Source organism: Schistocerca nitens, chromosome 1 (assembly GCF_023898315.1).
Source record: "Schistocerca nitens isolate TAMUIC-IGC-003100 chromosome 1, iqSchNite1.1, whole genome shotgun sequence".
Taxonomy (NCBI): Eukaryota; Metazoa; Arthropoda; class Insecta; order Orthoptera; family Acrididae; genus Schistocerca; species Schistocerca nitens.
Window position 1 is genome coordinate 52,617,380 of NC_064614.1, and position 26,852 is coordinate 52,644,231.

Here is a 26,852-nt window from a genome sequence, read left to right on the forward strand (position 1 = left end):
CCGACCCTTGTCGGATGTCTCACAATCTCTTTCCCGTGTCTGTTTACGCCATTGTTTCAGTTGTGTTTTGTTGGTAATGTTGGTTGTTGTAATTTCGGTGACTTCACAGAGCCTGTCACTTTCAAGCCAGTAAAGTGCAGCTCTATAATGTATTGTTATTTCCGTAGGGCAGGTCCCCATCACAACGCAAAGTGCCTCTAGTGACGAGGTGTTGAAGGGTCCGCTCATTCTCAGGAGTACACTACGTTGACCTCGTCTTGCAATTGTCTTGTTAGTCTGTATGTTCAGTCTGTGAGCCCAAACACTTGGGGCGAACACGCGATGGATTCAACTGTCGCAGTGCGGTAGTCCTTATCGCCTTAATAGGTAATTTTCACTGAGTTGTGTTGAGTCTTGCTAGTTTATGCTTAATTTTGGAGGGTTTATCAATTGTCAGTTTGATATCATCGTTGAAAGCCTGTTTTTCGTCAAGATGCAGTCCTAGATAGCGTGTGGTTGGCTTCGTCTGTATGCTAATACTGTCCAATTTTAGAATGGGTTCCTCTGTAGTTTCCCTCTGGGCAGTAAGAGTACAGTTTCGTTGGGCACTATTTTTAGTTTATTTTCTTTGCACGAGCTGTTCATTTTCTGAAGCAGTTGCGTACGTTTTGTCTCTGGTCAAGTTCTCGAGTTGCCTGTCACCACTACGAGCAGGTCATCTACGTACGCCACCACACCTCTTACCCTGCCGTCACCGTCCAGGGTGTTCAGCGAGGGTTCGACTGCGGTATCGCAAAATATTTTTCCCCAGATCGAGCACTGTGGACATCTCTTTGTTATTCTCTTGACAACATCGCGTGTGCTAGCCCTCCACACCGCCACTCTGCCTCTGCAGTATTCGAGGACGCTATTTTAGAGGGAAGCTGACAGCTGTATTTTCGTTAACCTGGCGAAGAGGGTCGGCCAATACAGATTGTCAAAAGCCCTGGCTATTTTGATCAGTATGGTGGCTACGTATTTGTCGATGATGCTTGGTTGACTGTGTCTTGTATTGATCTACCTTCCTGAAGCCGAATTGAGGGTCGTTAGACAGAGGAGGCGTCTGAGCGATTGTAAGCGGTGACAGAGGCTTGGCGAGAGTGGTTTGGAGATAGATGGGTCGGTACGTTTAGGAGTCTGTCGGCTCCTTGTCTTTCGATTTCCTGATTGTTACTATAGTAGAAATTTATCAGAGGTTTGAAATTCTGGCTTTTAGTAGTACCTCGTTGAACATGTTACTACGAAAAGATGTTATCTGTGTTACTCTTGTAACCACGGCCTCTCAGCCAAACAGTTTTAACTAATGAAGACGCCGGCCGTGATAGCCTACACGTTATGAAATCTCTCACGGCCAAACTACAGTCCCGAACTAGTCTTTATTACCTAACGTTACACATTACGTTGTTAACTATCCGCGCAGAAAGTTGCACTGCGCTTCAACCACTTCTTACCACCACAAACGCGGAAATAAGCTTAGAGCTCGCCGGACACGTCCCCATGCCACACCACACCACAATAACATAGAGACAGGACTCTCATCCCACTCTTTCGTCCGCAGCTCGGGTCTAATGGCTAGCGTTGCCACCTGTAGGTCACCGGGTACCGGGTTCGATTCCCGGCCAGGTTGGGATTTTCTCTGCCCGGGGACTGGATGTTTGTGTTGTCCTCAACATTTCATCATCATCATCATCATCATTCGTCACAATGGCTGGATTGGATTGTGAAAAAAATTGGACTGTGAAAAAATTGGGACTTTGTAGAGGCGCTGACGACAGCGCAGTTGACCGCCCCACTAACCAAACGTCATCCATCATCATCATCATCATCACACTCTTTCACGACACCACAGTAGCCGTGCTGACGGTGTCGACGTGTCAGTAGTATCTTGGCTAAAACCCCATGTGATATTACTCCTTCTGAAGTGTCTCGACTTGGGGCACACTATCTTCCGAAAAGTTCCCTTGCAAAACTAAACAAACTATCTTCTTAGACATCAACAGTAGGCAGAAAATTAAAGTACCATCTGAAGAACAGTACAAGGAATTCCAGCATCAGAGTCCACGGCTGGAGCAGCGAGTCGCGATGCGCAGTGGTCCCGTTTGGCAAGAACAACTTCGAGTCTGGGTGGCGACTTGGTGCTGGCGATCTTCAAATTCTTGTGGAGGAGACGGAAGTGCCTGTGGCGAGGGCAGTTATACCCGCGTGGGGGATGACTACCAGTTAGCTATTGGGCTAGCGATGTGGGCTCGGATTGGCTGAGGAAAATGGCACGGTGGATGCAGCAAAATGTCCGTAGATGTGTCGGCCTCTACTGCTCTTCCGATCTAGCCTGCCTCCTGCAGGTCAGGCGGAGATCGGCTGACTTCGGCCGGTGAGACTGCGGAGCTGAGCGATGACCCGCGTAGCGGTGCTACGTTGCGGGTTGGCGGCGCTGCAGGAGACCTCGGAAACGCCACTTTGCAGACAGTTCCCGGAGAGACAGCCGGGTGCAACATGTATCCAGCTATCGTCCTTGGATGTTATTCGGTCGGCCACTGCTGATCAGTCATTGAGTCTATCTTTAAGTGCACTTTTACTATTCAGATGTCCAGAACCTGGTATAGCCCCGTGGAAACGTTCCAAAGACCACCGCTGAAAGCACAGACGCACCAACGAAACACCGTGCCCAACATGTGCCACAATACGTCCACACGTCCATCCAGATTCTTGCAGGCCACAATTCGATCCCAATTAATGAAACTTTTCAATTGAAATACGTATTCGTTGGCGGGTCATGGCTGTACCCTGGAACCTATGTTGCAAACACTGTTCATCTCTAAACTCAGCACAGCTACTGTCTGTAGAGTCAAAACAGAGGATGCACAGACAGGCCTCCTGAACGCCATCGACCACCGATGACCGTGACCAATGAGTCACTAACAGTACGGCCCCTCGTATGTACCCCTGAGAACGGTAATTGACGTATTTTTTTGCCGGCAGAGTACAATTATTAACTGTTTAAAAATTTAAAAATCGGTCATTACTCATGAAGAGGAAAAATTTTACATTGAAACTTTAGCACAATCAGTCAGATATTGATATATCTTGATGCTATGTAACTGACAGCACGCAAATCACCCAGGCTGCATTCATCTAATATTTGAGAACGAGAGCATCAAGGAAAGTGCAAAAACTTTTCACATATTTGCAAAAATTCTGAAACTCTTTCTCGCTTAGACCCCCCAAAAAATAATGAAAGCGGAAAAGTTTATTGTAAACTGCATTTTCGCTGTTCCCGAAATAAGTCTTCAGCATCAAGCAGGACGTTTTAATTATTACTTGTTAACTGATAACTATTCGCAGTACATTTTTCGGACAATACCGACAGGTAGCAGCGAACATAGCTGCAAAACTCAGGAGATATGAACTTACAAACATTGAAATGCGTGGAAATGGTTTTGACATTTTCGTTTATGCCTAAATAATAAAATCAGTATAATTATGTTTCTGCGTCTTCAGCCATAGTTAGATGCTTAACGTCAAATACACTGATCATCCAGAACACTATCAGCACCTACACTATGTGATCAAAAGTATCCGCACACCCCCAAAAACATACTTTTTGTATGAGATGCACTGTGCTGCCACCTACTGCGATCTCAGTATCCGTTAGACATCGTGAGAGAGCAGAATGGGGAGCTCCACAGAACTCACGAACTTCGAACGTGGTCAGGCGATTGGGTGTCACTTGTGTCATACGTTTGCACGCAGGATTTCCACATTCCCACACATCCCTAGATCCACTGTTTCCGATGTGATAGTGAAGTGGAAACGTACAGGCTGACCTCGTCTGTGGACTGAGAGAGATCACCGACAGTTGAAGAGGGCCGTAATGTGTAATATGTAGGCAGATATCTATCCAGACCATCACACGGAATTCCAAACTGCATCACGATCCACTGCAAGTACCATGACAGGTGGGAGGTGGATAACTTGGATTTCACGGTCGAGCAGCTGCTCATAAGTCACACATCACGCCGGTAAATGCCAAACGACGCCTCCTTTGGTGTAAGAAGCGTAATCATTGGACGATTGAACAGTGGGAAAACGTTGTGTGGAGTTACGATTCATGGTACACAATGTGGCGATCCCATGGCAGGGTATGGGTATAGCAAATGCCCTGTGAACGTCATCTGCCAGCGTGTGTAGTCCCAACAGTAAAATTCGGTGTTATGGTGTGGTCGTGTTTTTCATGGAGGAGGCTTGCACCCCTTGTTGTTTTGGGTGGCACTATCACAGCACATACCTACACTCATGTTTTAAGCACCTTCTTGCTTCCCACTGTTGAAGAGCAATTCTGGGATGGCGACTGCATCTTTCAACACGATCAAGCACCTGTTCACAATGCACACCTGTGGCGGAGTGGTTTCACGATAATGACATCCCTCTAATGGACTCGCATGCTCAGAGTACTGACCTGAATTCTGTAAAAAACTTTTGGGATGTTTTAGATCGACGACTTTTGCCAGGTTTCGCCGACCAACATCGATACCTCTTCTCAGTGCAGCATTCCTTGAAGAATGGGCTGCCATTCCCCAAGAGCCCTCCAGCACCTAATTGAATTCCTGCGAGAATGGAAGATGTCATCAAGTCTAAGTGTGGTCCAACACCATATTGAATTCCAGCACTACCGATGGAGGGCGCCAAGAACTTGTAAGTCATATTGAGGATGGTGTCCGGATACTTTTGATCACATAGTGTGTCTAGCAGCCGGTATGTCCACCTTTGGCACGGATAACAGCGGCGTCGCGTCTTGGCATGGAAGCAAAGAGGCCTTGGTAGGTCATAGGAGGAAGCTGGCACCACATCTGCCCATACAAACCACCTAGTACCTGTAAATTCCGGGAATGGGGCAATGAGCTCTGATAAATCCCAGAGGTGTTCGATCGCTGCCGAGCTGAGGGGCCACCACATCAATTGGAACTCCACTGTTTTCCTCGAATCACTCCATCACACTCCTGGCCTTGTGACACGGGGCATTATCTTGTTGAAAAATTCAACTGCCGCAGGAGATACGATTGTCATGAAGGATGCTTTGCAACTAGGATATGTTCCTCCTTGGCCGTCACAGTGCCTCGCACTGGACCCACGGATGTCCCAGAACGTAATGGAGCCGCCGGCTGCTTTTCCCGCAGTACAGGAAGCTGTTCCACTGGGAGACGAGGGATTCGAGCCCTCCTATCCGCATGATGCAGGTCTCGGTGTTCATTGGCGATGGTCAAGAGCCTATTTCAGTAGTAGTTGCCGATGTCGTGGTTTTAACATTGGTACAGGACTTTTCGGCGCATTGTCTGTGTAGACACACTTTGACTCTGCCCAGCATTAAAGTCTCATGTTATTTCCGCCCGTCTTGCTTTACCAGTGCGCTCAGCCTACGACGTCTTACATCTGTAATGAGGGTTGGCCACCCAACCGCCCGATGTCTAGACGTGGTTCCACCTCGGTTTCTCTACATGCTCAAGACACACACAGAAGCACACCTTGAACATCCGATAAGTCGTGCAGTTTCTGAAATATTCGTGCCGAACGTCTGGGCCATCACAATCTCCCGTCGGTCAGAAAGAAATCACGCTCCTTCCCCATTCTTCTCAAGGACAGCACGATCACTGACTGATGCAGTATACACCGTGCGTGTGTCTGATTTGCACTCATTCCTCGCCAGGTGACGCTGTTGTCGCCTGGACGAGATTATATCGATAGTAGGTCTGTCGTTGATAGTGTTCTGGCTGATCAGTGTATTTTACAGAATACTTTATTTGTTAGATAATTGGGCTTTTGAAGCTGTTTTATATAGGAGAGTTCAGTTGTTTAAAGGATAGTGCGTGGTGGATAAGTGGTTCAGTACCGATAAGCAACTGATTTGGATAACTAACGGCATCGGAATATTATCTAAGTCGAAGTCCGAGCAGCATCATTATGGAGGACAGTCAGAAGCAAATAACAGAATTCCGCTACCGATAGTACCGTTATCAGACAGGACGAGACCAGGCATTACACAAAGTGAATAGAAACTATTCCTAACAAAATTAAATCTATATGATCAATTGTGAAAGAGGTATCTCGGCAGAATGTGGGTACTCAACGTGTTACATCAGAGCTGTGCAAAATATTTAATAAGAATTTGTCGATAGTCGGCAAGTTAGATAAAAATTTTGGTGGTACAGGTTAATAGACATACCTCTTAAAAAGTTTAATTCTGAGATAATTACATAACTTGCAGGTACAGGAAGCATCAAGGATGAAATTCGATCAGTCAATAAAAAGTTAAAGACTAATGTCACCCATTACTATGAAGAAATTACAAGTAAAGTTATGAATATCAGTGCACCACGTACCCTGTCACCTGTCAAACATCTCCTTATGTCGTTGTGACTTCCCTGACAGATTGAAACACTCGATATTATGGTCACTTTGTAAGAATGGCAAAGATAATATCCACAGTTATTGACCAACTTCTTTGGTATCAGTCTTTTAAAAATTTTTGAGAAAGCAATGTGTAACAGATTAATGGCGCATCTCAGTACACATCATGCTGTCAGAGTCGCTCTTTGGCACATCTCAGTATTCATCAAACTGTCAGATTTGAATTTTGGTTTCAGGAATATGTAGCTACCGGATACGTAATTTATTCTAGTAAGACTTTTTCTTTGACTTAACGAAAGCATTTGATGATGCGGGCATGTAATTCTTTTGTACAAATTTGAATATTATGGGACTAGGGAAAATGCTCAACAATGGTTCACTTCATATCTGAAGTACCCCGTTCAAAACTTTGTGTAGAAAATGAATAGTGCCTTAAGAGTCGACTCCATTGTCGCTGTCACTGAAAAGCGAAGGGTTGTTTGCTTCCCCTACTTTCATTCTATTGTATTGTATTTTGAGACAAGTCTGTGTAGAGGACAAGATTGATCTACGCTGTCAGTTCGCGCCGGCCGGAGTGCCGAGCGTTTCTAGGCGCTACAGTATGGAACCGCGCGACCGCTCCCGTCGCAGGTTCGAATCCTGTCTCGGGTATGAATGTGTATGACGTCCTTAGGTTAGTTAGGTTTAAATAGTTCTAAGTTCTAGGAGACTGATGACCTCAGACGTTAAGTCCCATAGTGCTCAGAGCCATTTGAACCATTTTTGTCAGTTCGCGAACTTAGTGTCGGCTGTTGTTTAGGTCTCGCAGTTCTAACGGTGCCATCCTGGAACATTGAAAGTTTAATATCAATCTTCTAACTCGTGAATATATGTGTCTGGTTGGTATCTGAAAATCTGGTATAAAACTTATTTCGATAATGAAATACGTAAATATCAGTGCAGGACAACAGAACTGTGTTAAAATTAAATTGGCCGGCCGCTGTGACCGAGCGGTTCTAGGCGCTTCAGTCTAGAACCACCCGACCGCTACGGTTGCAGGTTCGAATCCTGCCTCGGGCATGGATGTGTGTGATGTCTTTGATTATTTAGGTTTAAGTAGTTCTAAGTTCTAGGGGACTGATGACCTCAGATGTTAAGTTCCATAGTGCTCAGAGCCATTTAAACCAAAATTAAATTTTGAATGGAAGCATGTGAAGCCCACGCTACACGATGTGAAATCCAGTCTAGCTAGTGTATCAAACTATTGGCCTGCGAGAACGTAATCCCGTTTCATGTGATTTACACATTATATCTGCCTGCAAAACAAAATAATTCACATTAAAGTGTTAGCCCTCAATATTGCTAACCTTTATCTTTGGTCTTTTTAACAATCACTGTATCACAACTATCGATGTAATTACATAGCAAATGAACATAAAATTTAAGGCATCTGACTTTCTGATAAAACTGCTTACTGAAATCTACTAGTATTAAACCTCTGAAATGATATTATTTCCACAGGAACACTCAGACAATCACTTTGCGTTACAGTGGATATGAACCTTTATGGTAATTACATTCATTGGCTTACCTGAGCGCTCGGAACTATTAGAAATCTTGATCTGACTGTCCAAAACAAAATTTCATTTGCCGTACTTGTGATGTGCATTGCAAGATGGTATCTTACCAATTTTCACAAAAGCCTCCAAGTCTAACTATGCTTCATTAAGCCGTAACAACAATATACCCTTTCATAAAGTTTTTACAACTACACAAGTTAGCAGAATATTTCTTAGTAATGTTCCTGTGTACAATTACTTTCCTTGACACTTGTTTCAATTATAAGACCAATCCATGTGCTTTACTATAAAATTTCTACAGTAAACTTTAACCATACACAATATTAAACAATAAGCAACTACACAATTATTAATATAAAAATGCTGGATAACCTTAAAAAATTCCCTTTTCACATTCTTGCTCCCATATCGTCTAATTTCCACAACATTTTCCTCAAAATGTATTATTACAAAATCCATTTTAAATAACGCTTCCAACGCAAGCCAACTTCCATTCTTTTCAAGTCAAGTACATTGCCAGACTGTCCAACACACCACTGCCTGCTACTCTTTTCAAAAGAAGTAACATCTCTGACCAACATGTGTGGTCTCAAGAACATACTTACAAAGAATATGGTTCTATCGATAGTACAGAGGTTGAGTACATTTATCAAATCCACAACGTGCTCTACATTTACGGTAAAAAAATCATAATGAGAGATAGGACAGTCCCCTTTCATGATCTATTTTATAAGGAATTTGTTATGAAATACAACGGTTTTTCAAAAGAAACTGTAATATTCATACGGTGAACACTGGACAAAAGTGAATATGCACATCGATAATACTTCAGTAAGCATTATATAAGAATGGTGCACTGTTCAACAGGTTTCATTTCCTGTAGGCTTCTAAAAGAACAGAAAAAAATAAGTGATAAACCCCAAGCATTGAAATTTAAGTTGCAAGGTTGCCTTGAGACAAACTACTATTATTCAACTCAAGAGTTCGTCACTTTTCATTGTAATATATCACATATTCGTATTCTTCCTCAAAAGTGCAACCTGTGTGCTGAGTTATTGCAGCACCAAATAGCTCTGCCTCGTGTAATCCTGCAGTACCTGGTAAATAAGTACAAATACATAAAATAAATGTCGATAAGGCTTTATTTCTCTCTGTATGATGAATATGTCTCCAGCTACTAATTGAATTTTTTTTTTATTTTTGGCTAAAGTAAATAGTACGATACGCATCTCTTGTTCTCTGGTTCTGTTTCTGAGGTACTTGCCTCGACGTTGAGTAGCTATAGTAGTATTGCTGCATATTTATGAATTTTTAATGGATCTACGTCATTGTCGAAAATGTCCACTTTATTTAAATTCTTCCCAAAGCTGTGATCGAAAACAAATATATCATAAAGGCGGAAATGTTTTGCAGGGTAGAATGGAAGAGATTTATGTATCAACAAATGACACACGAAGTGGAAACTGTTACCTTAAAGGGCAATAAAAGTTGTGAAGTCGGTTGCTATCGAGGGCTAGCTGGCTGCTGATATGTGTGTTCTTTAAGCGCCTCTTGTGTTAAGTTTAGTGCATACAGAACATATTCATTGAGAATTTCATAGATCAGTACTTCCTTTAGTGCAGTGATTTTAAACCTGTTTTCATAAAGGTGTTTCCAGTTGAGTAAAAATTTAATACCATATGTACAGTCAGCGCAAAATACTAATTCAGTAAACCAGTTGATTTATTATAGCAGCTAAGGAAAACTTGCTCACATAATCAGTGCTGTAGTAGCAAAAATTGAGCATGTTGCATAGATCTGAGTGAATATTCGCAGATATTCTTAATTCATTATAAATAACTGCAGCATCTGCCAAAGTATGGGGTTACATCAGTATTGTCTGGAAGGTCATTAATACACAACAAGAACAACAATGTCCTCAACACACTTCTCTGGGCCACGCCCAAAGATGCTTGTGTATTCGTCGATGACTCTGTCGATGACTTATTAAACTTGAAGTGACTGTATACTTGTATTTATTGTCTTATATTGGGAGGCTATCTGGATTTTATTGTCAATTTTTTAGAAACTTTTGAAGAGCACTTTCCACACTTTTTTTATTACAGTCGACACCACTGTCTAATAGAAATAAATTTCAGGATAAATACAGTATTGATTGCGAAGTTATTTAACATCAATATGATGAAACGCATAACTGATATTAAAGAATTTCACAGCTAAGACTCTTTTTGTATTCTGAAATGATTCCGAATTGGTTGCTGTAGCACGTTGGAATGAAATAACTTTTATGGTTAATAAAATTCATTTTTGCCCTTTAGTGTTGTACATGTGTACATGACTATTCTTCTTAAATTATGATGGATTATTTATGACAGATTTGACTAGCGAAAATATGTACTGTGACGTCATAATTAAAAAGCCTAGATCCTTGAAGAGGTGCCCACATGGTGTCTGAGACATGTACGGCTCGCGTTCTTGCCGTTGGTTCTTTGGCATTTTTACATCGAGCGGCGTCTTGTTTCTTCCTTACTTACTGGCATAACCAAGTTGCTGGCTTGCCTCCTTGAGTGGCAGCAGCAGAGCTTGCAGATACTAGAATTGTCGTACTATATTTGGTGTGACCGCTAGTATTTCCGGGTGGTGATGTGGGTGCTGTTGAGTCGGTTGGGACGGAGCAGCAAGCAAGTCTCCGTGGCGCCACGCCAGGCCGGAGCCGCTGGCGGTGTGCACGCGCAGTCGGATCGTGAGGCGCTAGCTGCGAGAGCGACAAGTTCGTTGCCCACTGAACCTGGACGCTGAAGTTGAGTGAGCAGTTAATCCGTTATGAAACCTCAACTATTGGGACATGTCTTCGTTCATTTGCGGGATGGTGCCCTCTTTGCCGAGATAGCAGCATCGTATATTGTACTGGAGTCGGCAAAACCTTGCAGCCGTCTTCCTATGTTGTGATTAATTATTAATTTGACTATTACTTATCAGTGAAGGGCATCAACGGTATTTTCTGCCCTGTGGCCATTAACGCACCGGTTACCTCATGGTCGTTAGCGTAGTTTGTAGGCAGTGTGCCCTTCCCTCGTCGTGTTGTTGCTGTCCAGCACGGGGTGTTGTTCGACTGCCTTTTATGTTGTTTGGTTCATATTTGCTTGGAGTGGTTATTGTTCACCTCGCTGTTTTTAGACGCCAATTTGTGGAAACGTAATGCTGTTCGTATTCTCGTCCTCGGCCGATATTCCCCATTGTTGTGAAATTGGTCGCACGGAAGGGGATTGCTTAAATTGTTGGTCGGTCCTTGGCCTATCCCTAGTTTGGGTTGCCATCCGATTACCTAGCTTCAACTCTTGGCTGCCTGTCTCACCTCAACTTACCTTTAAGCTACCTTCCCAGGCCGACCCTTGGAACACGTCTGAGTACTACCACTTGTTCTGTTTGTTTGAAATTGTGATTTTCATTGTAGTTCAAGTATTGTGCGAGGCCTTTGTATTAATTGAGTATTTTCTTAATTTTACATGAATACCTTCACCCATGTTAAATTAAAATTTTGAGTGTTGATTGTTTAAAATAATTATTCTTAGAAAATGTTCCATCTGAAATTGTTCGTAATCCAGGCCCTAAGCTGTTAGTTGTTACATGTATTATGTGTGGCCTTCAGCTGAGGATTTGCATGAAACCTTTAATAAGGCCTTCAGCCATATATATTCACTGAAACAAATTTTTCTGTAAGAAGCAAGGGGTTTATTCTAAATTCTTTATCTGACTTGTTCAGTCCTACAGCCGTTGTTTCAAATTTGTTTGTGGCCTTCAGCCCTGCAATAAGTTTATCAGGTTTTGGCTTTTTTCTTGTAAGTTTAAAAAGAAATTTTCTTGCTTAAAAAATTGTTTATTAATGTGCCTTAATTATAGTTGTCCTTAAGACATGTAGTGGAGGCCTTCAGTCGTTAATTGTTTTCATTGCATTTTTTTTTTAAATTTGTTACCTTCTATTTTTAATTGCTTTTGATTTCTAAGCCAAGCCTTCAGCCGTTCTTGTGTTTGCTGTGTGGCCTTCAGCCCAGAGAGCATCTTAAGTTTTTTTATAGGCCTTCAGCCGTATTGTTTAATTGTGATCTTGTAAGCCAATGTGTAAATAAGTGTTTCTTATAAAAATAAAGTTGTGTGTTTGATTGTGCAACTCACAGTAACTGTTTACGGCCCCATCCACAACCTTAACCTTATCCTGTGCGCTGTCTGACTACCTACCAATCAGGTATCAAGTGGTAGCAGAGCGTGGTTACGGTTGTGATATTTCCATTACAGTTTCTGTTGGTTACAATTGTATTTCTGTTAGTGTTGCACCATACTGTCTTGATTGTTGATTGTTTCAGGTGACTTATTTTAATGGCCGTCAGGCAGTGCCCGAGGATCGGCCTGTTGAGGAAGGACCACCTTGTTTATGAGTTGGCGATAGGGCGCCAGTCTATTGAGGGCAGTGTCCCAGACTAAGTGGCCCGTTTGCGTGCTACCTTTCTTCACCCGGTTGAAGGCACGCCGGATGTGGTGGGTGAGACAGAGGCAGCCAATGAATTTCTGTTTAAGGCTGAGGACACCATTTGTGTTTTGGAAGGCACTCTACCTAGTGGCAGTCATTTAGACAGGCTGCGGGCTCAGTTAGTCCATCTAACCAATCGGATAGCTTATTTAGGCATGTTGGGCTTGGAGGATCGTCAAAAAAAGAATTAACCGTCGAATTGGGGTCTTTGGTTAATGGATTTTAGTTTAAGCTTACATGTTTAGAACTGGATGGGAAGAGGACTGAAAAGCGGGACTTTCTATACCAAGGGGTAACCGGGATCCAGCCAAGGAGTGGTGTTGTTACACTCCTGGAAACTGAAATAAGAACACCGTGAATTCATTGTCCCAGGAAGGGGAAACTTTATTGACACATTCCTGGGGTCAGATACATCACATGATCACACTGACAGAACCACAGGCACATAGACACAGGCAACAGAGCATGCACAATGTCGGCACTAGTACAGTGTATATCCACCTTTCGCAGCAATGCAGGCTGCTATTCTCCCATGGAGACGATCGTAGAGATGCTGGATGTAGTCCTGTGGAACGGCTTGCCATGCCATTTCCACCTGGCGCCTCAGTTGGACCAGCGTTCGTGCTGGACGTGCAGACCGCGTGAGACGACGCTTCATCCAGTCCCAAACATGCTCAATGGGGGACAGATCCGGAGATCTTGCTGGCCAGGGTAGTTGACTTACACCTTCTAGAGCACGTTGGGTGGCACGGGATACATGCGGACGTGCATTGTCCTGTTGGAACAGCAAGTTCCCTTGCCGGTCTAGGAATGGTAGAACGATGGGTTCGATGACGGTTTGGATGTACCGAGCACTATTCAGTGTCCCCTCGACGATCACCAGTGGTGTACGGCCAGTGTAGGAGATCGCTCCCCACACCATGATGCCGGGTGTTGGCCCTGTGTGCCTCGGTCGTATGCAGTCCTGATTGTGGCGCTCACCTGCACGGCGCCAAACACGCATACGACCATCATTGGCACCAAGGCAGAAGCGACTCTCATCGCTGAAGACGACACGTCTCCATTCGTCCCTCCATTCACGCCTGTCGCGACACCACTGGAGACTGAAGGCGGGCTGCACGATGTTGGGGCGTGAGCGGAAGACGGCCTAACGGTGTGCGGGACCGTAGCCCAGCTTCATGGAGACGGTTGCGAATGGTCCTCGCCGATACCCCAGGAGCAACAGTGTCCCTAATTTGCTGGGAAGTGCGGTCCCCTACGGCACTGCGTAGGATCCTACGGTCTTGGCGAGCATCCGTGCATCGCTGCGGTCCGGTCCCAGGTCGACGGGCACGTGCACCTTCCGCCAACCACTGGCGACAACATCGATGTACTGTGGAGACCTCACGCCCCACGTGTTGAGCAATTCGGTGGTACGTCCACCCGGCCTCCCGCATGCCCACTATACGCCCTCGCTCAAAGTCCGTCAACTGCACATACGGTTCACGTCCACGCTGTCGCGGCATGCTACCAGTGTTAAAGACTGCGATGGAGCTCCGTATGCCACGGCAAACTGGCTGACACTGACGGCGGCGGTGCACAAATGCTGCGCAGCTAGCGCCATTCGACGGCCAACACCGCGGTTCCTGGTGTGTCCGCTGTGCCGTGCGTGTGATCATTGCTTGTACAGCCCTCTCGCAGTGTCCGGAGCAAGTATGGTGGGTCTGACACACCGGTGTCAATGTGTTCTTTTTTCCATTTCCAGGAGTGTATATCCTCTGAGACGTTAGGCGCAGCCTTTACCAAATTGGCTAATCCTCTGGCGTATTTCTTTCGAGATATTAATGAATTAGTTTTAGACCGACTTGAGCAGGTTGAAAACTTATTATGGTTGTTGGTTCGTCTTGAGCAACATGCGGCTGCCTTTCGCGTTCCGCACCAAGTGGTTTTGTCACTATTGTACCCATTAGCTAGAGGTGAGTTGAGGAACCTCGTAACCCGAGCCGTGACAGAAGGGTTTTCCTTGCAGCAATTAAGGGAGCTTGTCATTGGCAAGAGATTCGCTACCGGAGTTCGGAAACAGCTTGAGTGTCGCTACATTTGGGAGATGCAACAGGATAAAGAGGAGTTACATCAGTATGTGGACAGAGTTCAGACTGCCTGCTTGGCCTCGTTGATCGATTTGCCAGAACGGGAGTTGGTGTCTATTCTTCTCAGGGGGATGCGACCGGCGGATAAGTCGCACTTCGTTGTTCGTGATCTTCCTTCAAACTGGGAAGAGCTTCGTGCCCCTATGTAGCGATATCCGCATTGCCACTTGCGGACGATGTATGCCGTGAAGTTAAGGGTCAGCCCACGGATGTTGTCAAGGGAAATTTCGAATTGTCGACATAGGCTGACGCCGTTGAAAGGGAACCCCGGCGTTGCTTCAGGTGCGGTAGCACGTCTGATTTGGTGCGCTCTTGCGTTCTGCCTAGTGCATCCAGAGCCGATAAATGATGCCGAGCTGGGAAGCGACCTCGAGATCGAGCTTTTAAACCTTGGCGTACCCGGGCTGTCGCTCCATCACCGTCCTTGCTTTATATTTGTTCTCGAGTAGGTGGATAATTTATTTGTGCTATTTTGGATTCTGGTAGCTCCTTTTCGCTATTGAGCTTGGAATGGTTCTTTGAATTTGGTCATCTCACGAAGCTTCGGTCGATCCCTTCTCCGGTGCAGCGATGTCGGGTGGCCAATGGCCAGGTGTTGCCTCTGCTTGGTTGGGTCCGAGGGAGTATATCGGTTGGATATTTCTCCTGGCTCTTGTCACTAGCCTTAGTCAAGGAGCTGCCGGTCGATTTAATTTTGGGATGTGATTTCATCTATAAAATTGGTTTAGTTTTCGATTATTCCGGTCACACCTTCCTTTTTCAGTTCCCTCCTGCGGAGAAGTTTGGTTTCTGCGAGTAATCTAAACGTACTGTGCATCGAAATGACGTCACCCTCGCTGTTGAGGCTGTGCCTAATTAATTCGATCTTACCCATCTCTCGCCACATCAGGCTTCTGAATTATAGGATTTGTTACTGAGGTTCCCTGAGCTTCTTTGTGATAGGTTGGGCGTTACTAATGTTCTTAAGTACCATATCCGGCTATCTGACGATATTCCTGTCACACAGTCCCCAGTCGTCTCTCACCCCCTAAGATGAAGATACTAAGAGCTAAAATATCCAAACTGCCCGAGCAAGGGGTTTTTAGGCCTTCTTCATCTGCCGATGCTTCCCCCATATTGCTTGTCCCTAAGTATCAGGGGCGGTATTTTAGGCCTGTTGTTGATTATCGGCGCCTAAGCACGAAGGTTGTCCCTGAATCTCTTCCTCTACCTGATCTTCATAACTCCTTTACTTAGTTTGCCGGTGCTAATTGGTTTACTGTGCTTGATTTGAATCAAGCCTATTATCAGATTCCCTTAGCTGAAGAATGTAAACATGTTACAGCATTTTGTACTAATTGGAATATGTTTGAGTTTGACAGAGTTCCCTTTCGTTTGGCTAATGGGACAGCCGTTCTCACTCGTTTGCTGGATAATATCCTTGGCGACTTGAAATTAGCCTGTGATTATAATTATTTGGACGACTTGGTAATTTATAGCCGTTCGTTTCAGGAGCATTTGGATCATATCCAGCAAGTTTCCGCGAGATTGCAGGGTCCGGGTTGACTGTTAGACCCATTAAATTGACACTGCCAGGCAGCAGGTGTCCTTTTAGGTCAGCTAGTATCAGGTCATAGTATTCACATCGACCAGGAACAAACTAAGGCATTAACAGCTCTGCCTCCGCCTACTGATAAGCCTGGAATTGAAAGGTTCATAGGCATGGCCAATTATTTTAGGCGATTTGTCCCTAATTTTGCTCAGTTGGCGGCTCCCTTAAATGAGTTGCGCCGGAAAGGAGTGCGTTTTGAATGGGGACCTGCCTAAGAGGCCATGTTTGGGCACATTAAGACAGCTATAGCCAACCCTCCGGTTCTCGGAGTGTCGGATTTTAATAAATAGTACATTGTCCAAACTGACGCTTCTAATGCGGGTATTTCGGCTGTCCTCCTCCAGAAGTTCGAAGGTCAGAGGTAGCCATTAGCGTACGCGTCGGTTAACCACTTCCAGTATTATGTCCACGAGTGTGAGACATCGGCTGTTTCGTTCGCGCTGGAGGAGTACCCCATTTTACGTTAAGCATCGGGTATTTCAGCTGGAAACCGACAACCAAGCATTAAGCTGGATGTTAGCCAGGACACGTAAAGCTGGTCGTATCGCCAGGTCGGTAGTACGCATTTCAGTTTGAGGTCAAACACATAAAAGTGACTGAAAATGTCCTTGCGGACGTCCTCAGCCGTATGTTCAGTGAACATACATGTAGTGAGGACACCAGGGAAGCAGAGGGAGGCAGTCTTAGTTGTATCGTGTCAGGCGAGATTCCTCATTTATTTGATGATGTTTCTAGGAATCAGGACAGGACCCTACTTGGGCACCCGTGAAGCAACGCCTGTTGGCTGGGGAACTATTGGATGAGTACATTATCGAGAAAAGCGTTTTGTGTAAAAGGGTGGGACGTGCTAATCAGTTAAAGATCTGTTTACCAGTAGCTCGGTTTTCCATTACTTTCATGATTCGTTGGTTGGTGGGCACTTAGGAACTTATAAGACGTTGCAAAGAACTAAGGAGGATTTGACTTGGCCGTCCATGGACCGTGACGTCAGAGAAATGCTTTATCGTTGCCGATTGTATAATGTGGCCAAATCTAAGAACGCTCTTCAACAGGGTCTGTTGATTTTAAATGAAACAACAAGTTCACTGTTACCAGTCACCGTTTTATTTATTTCCACGACGCGTTTCGAAGGTTTAAACCTCCATCATCGTGTGGATTTACATTAGTAAGTATTACATTTGTGTGTGTGTTGTGATACGTTTTTTTTTTTTTTTGGAGGAACTTGTGGCACTGCCTAGTGGAGAAACGAGACACTATTTCAGAATATCGTTTAGGATTACTTTTGACGAAAAATTAAGCTGATATCTAATGGTAAACATTAAATAAGTAAACTACAGTACCTTCAGTGATCACTGAAGGTACTGTAGTTTACTTATTTAATGTTTACTATTAGATATCAGTTTAATTTTTCGTCAAAAGTAATCCTAAACCATATTCTGAAATAGTGTCTCGTTTCTCCACTAGGCAGTGCCACAAGTTCCTCCAAAAAAAAAAAAAAAAAAAAAAAAAAATCGTAACACAACACACACACAAATGTAATACTTACTAATGTAAATCCACCCGATGATGGAGGTTTAAACCTTCGAAACGCGTCGTGGAAATAAATAAAACGGTGACTGGTAACAGTGAACTTGTTTCATTTAATGTCAGTAACAGTCACGGTAAAGCCTAACCTAAAAATGTTCGCGTTTAAAGGGTCTGTTGATTTCTGACAGTGAATTCTGTCCTATGAACAAACCATATATCGATTATTTGGGCCCTTACCTCGTACTAAGACAGGTCATTGGTTCGTATTGGTTATTATTGATGGGTTTTCGAGATTTACCTGGCTCCTTCCGAGTCGTAATGTGACTGCTACCACCACTATTTGGCATTTAACTAATGTTTTCAGCGTTTTTTGACCCCATAAACAAATCGTTAGTGATAACGCATCAGCTTTCCTTTCGGCTCCCTCCCATGCCTTCCGTTTTCAAAACCGTGTCAAGCATGTGACTACTACACCATATTATCCGAAGCGCTCTTTCGCGGAGAGGATTAATAGAACTCTTAAATCTGAATTGATTATTGTCCATCAAAAGACGCCTAGTAAGCGGGATTCTAGTCTTTCTTGGCTTAGCTTTACTTACAGTACCGCCAATCATGAGGATTTGAAAGCTACCCCGGCATCCATAATCCTGGCCTATCCCGTTAATTCCCCTCTTTCGAACTTGTGGGGAATTCAAGATCTAATTCCGCCGGATATCACTCCTCAGATCGTCAAGGAGAACTGGAACCGTCCCAGACGTAATATTCTCAGGGCCCATAACAAGCAAGCTGAGCGTTACAATTGTAATCGGAGAGCCTTTAGAGGAAGGCCTGGGGATCAGGTCAATGTCTGTAATTTTCCCTGGAGATAGGTGCATATGGGAAATCTTGGTCAATTCATTAACCTTTTTTTGGGCCCTTGTAACATAGTGCGTATTTTAGGCACGGTTAACCTTCTGGTTAAGAATAAACACACCGGTAAGCAGTACTCGGTCCATCTTAGCTAACAAGGGAACCTCCCCATCGCACCCCCCTCAGATTTAGTTACAAGTTGATACAGTGGACAGGCCTTGAAAAACTGAACACAGATCACTCGAGAAAACAGGAATAAGTTGTGTGGCACTATGAAAAAAATTAGTAAAATATACAAACGGAGTAGTCCATGCGCAAGATAAGCAACATCAAGGAAACTCTGAGATCAGGATCGCCGTGGTCCCGTGGTTAGCGTGAGTAGCTGCGGAACGAAAGGTCCTTGGTTCAAGTCTTCCCTCGACTGAAAATTTTACTTTCTTTATTTTCGCAAAGCTGTGATCTGTCCGTTCGTTCATTGACGTCTCTGTTCACTGCAATAAGTTTAGTGTCTGTGTTTTGCGACCGCACCGCAAAACCGTGCGATTAGTAGACGAAAGGACGTGCCTCCCCAATGGGAACCGAAAACATTTGATCGCAAGGTCATAGGTCAACCGATTCCTCCACAGGAAAACACGTCTGATATATTCTATACGACACTGGTGACGGCATGTGCGTCACATGACAGGAATATGTTGTCGACCCACCTAACTTGTACCTGGGTAAAAAGATTCTTCTACCTTGCCCCCATTTAGGTTTTCTTGTGGATGTGATAATCACTCGCAAAAAAGTGATGAAAACATAAGAGTTTGTCACATAAACTGAAAATAAAAAATTAAACTTTTCACTCGAGGGAAGACTCGAACCTAGTACCTCTCGTTCCGTAGCTGCTCTCGCTAACCACAGGACCACGGCGCTCCTAGACTCTCACTGTCCTTGATGTTGCCTATCTTCGCATGGACTACTCAGTTTGTATATTTTACAAATTTTTTTCATAGTTCCACACAGCTTCTTCCTGTTTTCTCGATTGATCTGTGTTCAGTTTTTCAAGGCCTATCCACTATGCCAACTTATAACTAAATCTGAGGGGGGTGCGATGGGGAGGTCCCTTGTAAGATAATTTTGTTAGACCAACTGTTGAATTAGCCCCAGGTTGATGTTTGAGGGGGGGGGGGGGGAGGGTTGAGCCGTGTACGGCCCGTGTTCTTGCCGTTGGTTCTTTGGCATTTTTACATCGAGTGGCATCTTGTTTCTTCCTTACTTACTGGCATAACCAAGTTGCTGGCTTGCCTCCTTGAGTGGCAGCAGCAGCGCTTATCGATACTAGAACTGTCGTACTATCTTCGGTGTGACCGATAGTATTTCCGGGTGGTGGTGTGTGTGCTGTTGAGTCAGTTGGGACGGAGCAGCAAGCAAGTCTCCGCGGCGCGAGGCAAGGCCAGGCCAGCGCCGCTGGCGGTGTGCACGCGCAGTCGGATCACGAGGAGCTAGCTGCGAGAGCGACAAATTCATTACCCACCGAACGTGGACGCTAATTTGAGTGATCAGTTAATCAGTTACGTTACCACAACTATTGTGACATCTCTTCGTTCATTTGCGGGTTGTTGTTGCCCGCTTCACCGTTTGGGCTAGCAGCATCGTATGATGTGACTACGAAGGCTTTCCCGGCGTAATAATTGATAATATTCTTCTCGGATGTGCAGCCGGATCATAACGTCTTCATGACACAATATTTCCGCGGTACAACTGGCCGCCATCTTCAGGTGAGAGTGCTGGTGCACGATCTCGCCGGAACTGACTTCCCAGCGCAAGCGGCAGCCCCTATATAGGCCACAGAAGACCCAAAACGCGTGCGCGAGAAGGTGCCGTAACTGCCCTCTAGCGCAAATAAACATGCCGCGCCGCCAGTGGTGGAAACAGGCGCAATCGAGATACCGCTATCAAAAATTAAGACATTTAAAACTTTTATTCCGACGATCGAAACACAGACCGTTGTTTTTTAATGTCTGATAACACCGGGTCCCAAGTCTTACTTGAAAGATAACCCTTGTCTCTATTAATACGATTATGAGATAAACTTCCGTTCCTGGATGTTCTGGTGTACAGAAAGGATCATGGGACACTGGGACACACTGTTTATCGAAAGCCTACGCACACGGACCGTTACCTGCATGCTTCTAGCTGTCATCCATCGTTCCAGTGTAGGGGGGTCCTGCGGACGTTGGCGAGAAGAGCTTATGCCATTTCAGATGGAGAAAGCTTGACACAAGAATTGGAACATCTTTAGGTTGTGTTCAAGCAGAATGGCTATACAGATGAACAGATCCGTCGTGCTTTCCGCTTTGGACCTTCACCTGAACCACCAGAAGATACCTGCAAATCGGTGGCTTTTCTTCCTTTTGCTGGGAGCATTTACTCGAAGATAGGTAGAATTCTGAAAAGATAACATATCAAAAGTATTTTTCGTCCGCCAGACAAGATTAGAGCGCTTCTTGGCTCTGTTAATTATGACTTGGGTTTGAGGAAGCCCAGTGTGTACAAGATCCCTTGCCACTGTGGGAAGGCTTATATTGGTCAGACAATCCGGACCATTCAGGACCGATGTTTGAGCACCAGCAGCACACAGGGTTGCCTCAACCTGAGAAATCTGCAGTGGCTGAGCACTGTTTCACCGAGAGACACAGAATGCTGTATGACGAGCCACAAATGGTTGCCCCTTCATCTCGCTATTGGGACTGTGTTTCAAAAGAATCCATAGAGATTCGTTTATCTCAAAATCTTATCAATAGAGACAAGGTTTATCTTTTAAGTAAGACTTGGGACCCGGTGTTATCAGACATTAAAAAACAACGGTCTGTGTTTCGATCGTCGGAATAAAATTTTTAAATTTTTTAATATTTGATAGCGATATCTCGATTTTGCCTGTTTCCACCACTGGCGGCGCGGTATGTTTACTTGCGCTAGAGGGCAGTTACGGCACCTTCTCGCGCACGCGTTGTGTGCCTCCTGCGGCCTATATAGGGGCCGCCGCTTGCGCTGGGATGTCAGTTCCGACGACATCGTGCACCAGCACTCTCACCTCAAGATGGCGGTCAGTTGGATCGCGGAAATATTGTGTCATGAAGACGTTATGATCCGGCTGCACATCCGAGAAGAATATTACCATCGTATGATGAGTTGGAATCACCGAAATCTTGCAGCCAGTTACCTGCTCTGGTCGTTAGCGTAGTTTGTAGGCAGTATGCCTTTCCCTCGTTATGTTGTTGCTGTCCAGCACGGCGTGTAGTTAGACAGCCTTCTAAGTTGTTTGCTTAGAGTGGTTATTTTGCCTCTGGCTGTTTTTAGACGACAATTTCTGGAATCGTAGTGCTGTTCCTATTCTCGTTCTCGGCCGATATTCTCCGTCGTTGTGCCGTTGGTCTGACGGAAGGGAATTGGTTAAATTGTTGGTCGGTCCTTGAGCCGTCCCTAGTTTTGGTTGCCATCTGATTACCTAACTTCAGCTCTTGGCTGCGTGTCTCATCTCACCTTACGTTTGAGCTACCTTCCCAGGCCGACCCTAGGAACACTTCTGAGCACCACTTGTTCTGTTTGTTTTAAATTGTGATTTTCATTTTAGTTGAAGTATTGTGTGAGGACTTTGGCCAGGCATTAATTCAATTTTTATTTAAATTTTACGTAAAGGCCTTAGGCCGTGTTAAATTAAAATTTTGAGCATTGATTGGTTTAGAAATTTTTTTTCTTAGAAATTTTTTGTAATCCAGTTCCTAAGTCGCTAGTTGTTCCATGTTCTATGTGTGGCGTGCAGCTGAGAATTTGCGTGGACCCCTTGATAAGGCCTTCAGCCGTGTGTATTCTCTAAAGGAAATTTTTTTGTAAGAAGCAAGGGGTTTATTCTAAATTCTTTATCTGACTCAAGGTTCAGGCCTTCAGCCGTTGTTTCAAATTTGTTTGGGGCCTTCAGCCGTGCAATAAGTTAATCAGGTTTCAGCCGTTCTGCTGTAAGCTTAAAAAGAAATTTTCTTGCTTTTAAAAAATTGGTTTTTAATGTTCCTTAATTATAGTTGTCCTTCAGACGTGTAATGTAGTCTTTCAGCCGTTAATTGTTTTCATTGCATGTTTTTTTTTAATTTTTACCTTCTATTTTTAACTGCTTTTGATTTCTAAGCCAGGGCTTCAGCCGCTCTTCTGTTTGCTGTATGGTTTTGGGCCTTCAGCCCAGAAAGCATCTCAAGTTTTCTTTAACTAGGCCTTCAGCTGTATTGTTTAATTGTGATCTTTTAAGCCAATGTGCAGATAAGTGGTTCTTAGAAAAATAAAGTTGTGTGTTTGACTGTGCAACTCACAGTAACTGTTTGCGACCCCATCCACAACCTTAAACTTATCCCGTGCGCTCTCTGTCTACCAATCAGGTTTCAGCGTCCTTGGGTGAACACGATATATTATTCTTACTTCTTGCTTTTGTTTAATCAATACTTTCTTTATAAGTGATAAATTATCCCAGAAAACTATTCCGTACGACATTATTGGGTAAAAATATGCAAAATATGTCACGAAGTTGAAACGTTTCTTTCCAAGATTCTCAGAGTAGAAATAGTTGAGCCCAATTGTTTGAGAAGCTCAATATCAAGCTTCCTCCATTTTAAGTTTACAGCAACATGTAAACCCAAATATTTGGAGCATTCTACCCTACTTACTAACTTCTGTTCCTGTGGTACATCAGTTGCTGGTTTGAGTATATTTATTGTACAGACCTGAATATTGTCTGTTTTTTCAAAGTTCATGAAGGGCCAATTTTCAGAAACTCACTCAATGATTCTTTGAAAAATATGAGATATAAATATTCTGATGCTTTCTTTCTAATGGGCTTTATTCTACAGTTGTTATCATCTGCAAAAAGTACCAATTTTGCTTGTTGAGTGTTATGTGGGAGGTCCTTAACATGGATAAGGAATAGGAGTGGACCCAAACTGAACCACGTGGGACATCTTTTGCGGTTTTTTACCCAAGTCCCTAAAATTTTCGACCTTTCCTGAATTGTCTGAATTATTCAGCACGCCGTTTTACATTCTATTTGTCAAGTACGATTCACACCAGCTGTGTGTTAAACCATCATTTCAATAAAACTTGAGTATTTCTGATAAGAGTATCATGATGTAAACAATCGAACGCATTTGAACAGGCCAGTGTGGCCGAGCGGTTTTAGGTGCTACAGTCTGGAACCGCACGACCGCTACGGTCGCAGGTTCGAATCCTGCCTCGGGCATGGACGTGTGTGATGTCCTTCGGTCAGTTACGTTTAAGTAGTGCTAGGGGACTGATGACCTCAGATGTTAAGTCCCATAGAACTCAGAGCCATTTGAACCATTTGTTTGATGGGTCAATGTATAAGTAGCATTCTGGGTCGGACAACCTTTCTGGGATCGAAACTGTGGTATGTTAAATAACTGTTTCCACTTACGTTTGCGCCTACTCTTGAATACATGTATGTAAGTTCGTGTGTGTGTCTGTGTGTGCGTGTGTGCGTGTGGGTGTGTGGTGGGGGTACCTGCGTTTGTGTGTGTGTTCTTCAGTGTGTTTGTGCAAATCACGTTTTTGTTTTATTCATGTAATTTAAAGAGTCGACATTTGGTATTCTTCTTGTAGATAGTGATTTCTCAATTATTCTCTCAGTAGGCAGCAGTACATCTATAGCAGCAGCTTTAACGTAAAAAAAATGTTCGAGAGAGCAATATTATGGTAGAAGTTACGCAGCAAGAGAACTGCATTGAGTATTTAAGCGTTATTTCATATCTCAAGATATTCTCTAACATAGCTTCACTTGAAGAATTGAACTGTGAATAAATGGTTCTATTAACAGGAGAGATTCCAGCGCTTTGAGGAATACCCGATGCACTAACTCTCTAGTTTGAGTTTTACGGTCCACGAGAGATTGATGAAACTGCTGGAGGCATTCCCTTTTCATATCAAGGTATTCGGCGAGTCCTTCGCCGTAGGATCGAAAGAAGTGATCGTTACCACGCCTCCGCTTACGTGGCCATCGGCGAGACGTGCTCGGCAGGCAGAGTTCGTACTTGTGCGGGTGTGGTTTGCGGCGGTAGCGGGAGGGGATCGTTGGAGGTGTTGTGACAGCGCGGTGTGGGTGGGAGAGGGGAAGAGCGGCGGCCGCTTTGCATACATTTGCGCGCATCGATTGCGCCTGGTCTGCGGTCAGGCAGCGGCGCGTGCCGACACCTCTGTATCTGCCGGCTGCGTTTGGGCGGGGCGGGCCGAGCGCTTACCTGTTCCCCAGCAACCGCCTCTGCTGCGCTATGCGCTACTCGCGCCACCAGTAGCGGGGTATTAGTGATTAGCGTGCGATACAGCAGCGCAACGGCAGAACCACTGCGCTCAGAAGCGTACAGATTCGCGGTGAAACAGGCATCGGGTTGCAACATAGTGGCCTGATGTCAGGTATGATGCAGAGAACACCCCGCGCATGCGATATGATGTAATATTCAAATTTGTTTACAGGCATTTGAGTTTGTTTGTCCTTATTTCCAGACCACCTGCATAGATGAGCGGGTAGCTCAGAGTTTGCCATACTCAGCAGACTGGTTCTGTCCCCGTTAGTGACACGAATTTTGCTTTGGTGGGAAGACGTACAGGGTGAACTCAGCCTCATGCAAACTGAGGAACAACTTGAATGAGAAAAGTGGGTGTAAGGCCTGGAAAGTCGAAAAATCGGCCAACAGAGAGGTGCGCTGATCACATGCTTCTCCACAACGTTTCCGCATGATGCCAAATACGGGGTCCTGCCCTCTCGCCTGATATGGGGTGCCTAGGAAACCTGCTTTCTCAGATCCCTAGAGAACAATTCAAGCAAGTCGTATTTATGAAGTTTATTACAAAAGTAAATGATTGAAATACTTAACTTTGTGAAATACAGTATTGCCTTAAGCAATGGCCTACAAACTAAATAAGCAACCACTTCAGTATTGACAGTGCCTAATGCAAGTGAAATTATACAGTTCCTAAGTCACTACTATAGAGCTCTTAGAACGGTTAATATTGAACTGGGCCGCGGGCAGGCAGCGCGGCGCTTATGTCCTCTTCGTGTAAATGCCGCTGCTGTCACATTGTCGTCCTAGACAGGGGTCAGTCAGCGTGCAACTGGCTGACGCCGTCTCGCAGCCCTCTCTGCCCTACCTACCCTGCCTAGCGTGCCGGCACTTCACGTCACATCACGCCGGGATACCAAATAGGAGAGGATTACACGGCATGGTGTAACACCGGAAATGCATATCCTCCTATTTCCATCTGTTGTACTATAATTTTTTTTCCTTATTTTGTTACCTGAAGATATAACATTTCTGTGTCTTTGTATATTGTAATTGTTTTACTATTTTTATATATTTGTGCATTTATGTCGATTTATAATTGGTTTGTTTTGTGAATATTATTTGTATTTATACGCTGTGTCTGGCCTAGGGAAAACTATGCTATCGAACGAATACATCGATAGATCGTGTGGAGAACAAAAGTGTTTAGGATCTTTGGTAATGTTAACTCTGCCGCGTGGAGCGCGGGCAGAACAGAGAGAGTCTGCCTGGAGTAGCGAGTGGAGCAGGGTGTTGTGAGACGCTCCCGCGAGTTGCCGCGCTTTCGGGGTTTGGCAGCATGTAATTGCGCTCGACTTGCTATGTTAGTTTCTGACACGGTGTCGCGGACGGGAAGCATTAGCAGGCGCACATCAAGAGCCCGTTTCGCCTGGTGACCGAGTCGAGACGAAGGCGCGCCAACATCCAGCTTCTGCAACAGCGACGGCCGACAATGAGTGACTGTCGCCACCTCCTCGATCGACGGCTTCAAACCTTCAATCAACCAACAAGGAAGATTAGAAGCACGTAAAGTTTTAGAAGTGTATGGCAGACCTCAGCTTTTCAAACTTTTAAAATTGTTGCATCACAAAATTACAGCAACTTAGCATGAACGTTTGTTGCTCATTGTCCCAATTACATTACCAAGCAGGGTCCCTTCCTTTTCCGGAATGAACCCGAGTGTCGTTGAAATTCAAACGCCAGCATTAAAGTAATAGCATTAGATTTCACTGCTTTAATTTCAAAGCTCAGTTAAGGTATTCATAGCTGGCTACAAAATTTAGGTTACACAAGCACAAATTAAGAGTGCGAGTTTTGTTACCGTATTTTAGCTTACCTGTGACTGCAGCTCAGCTTGGTACGTACTAAATTTTACTATTGTTAATTGTTCAGAAT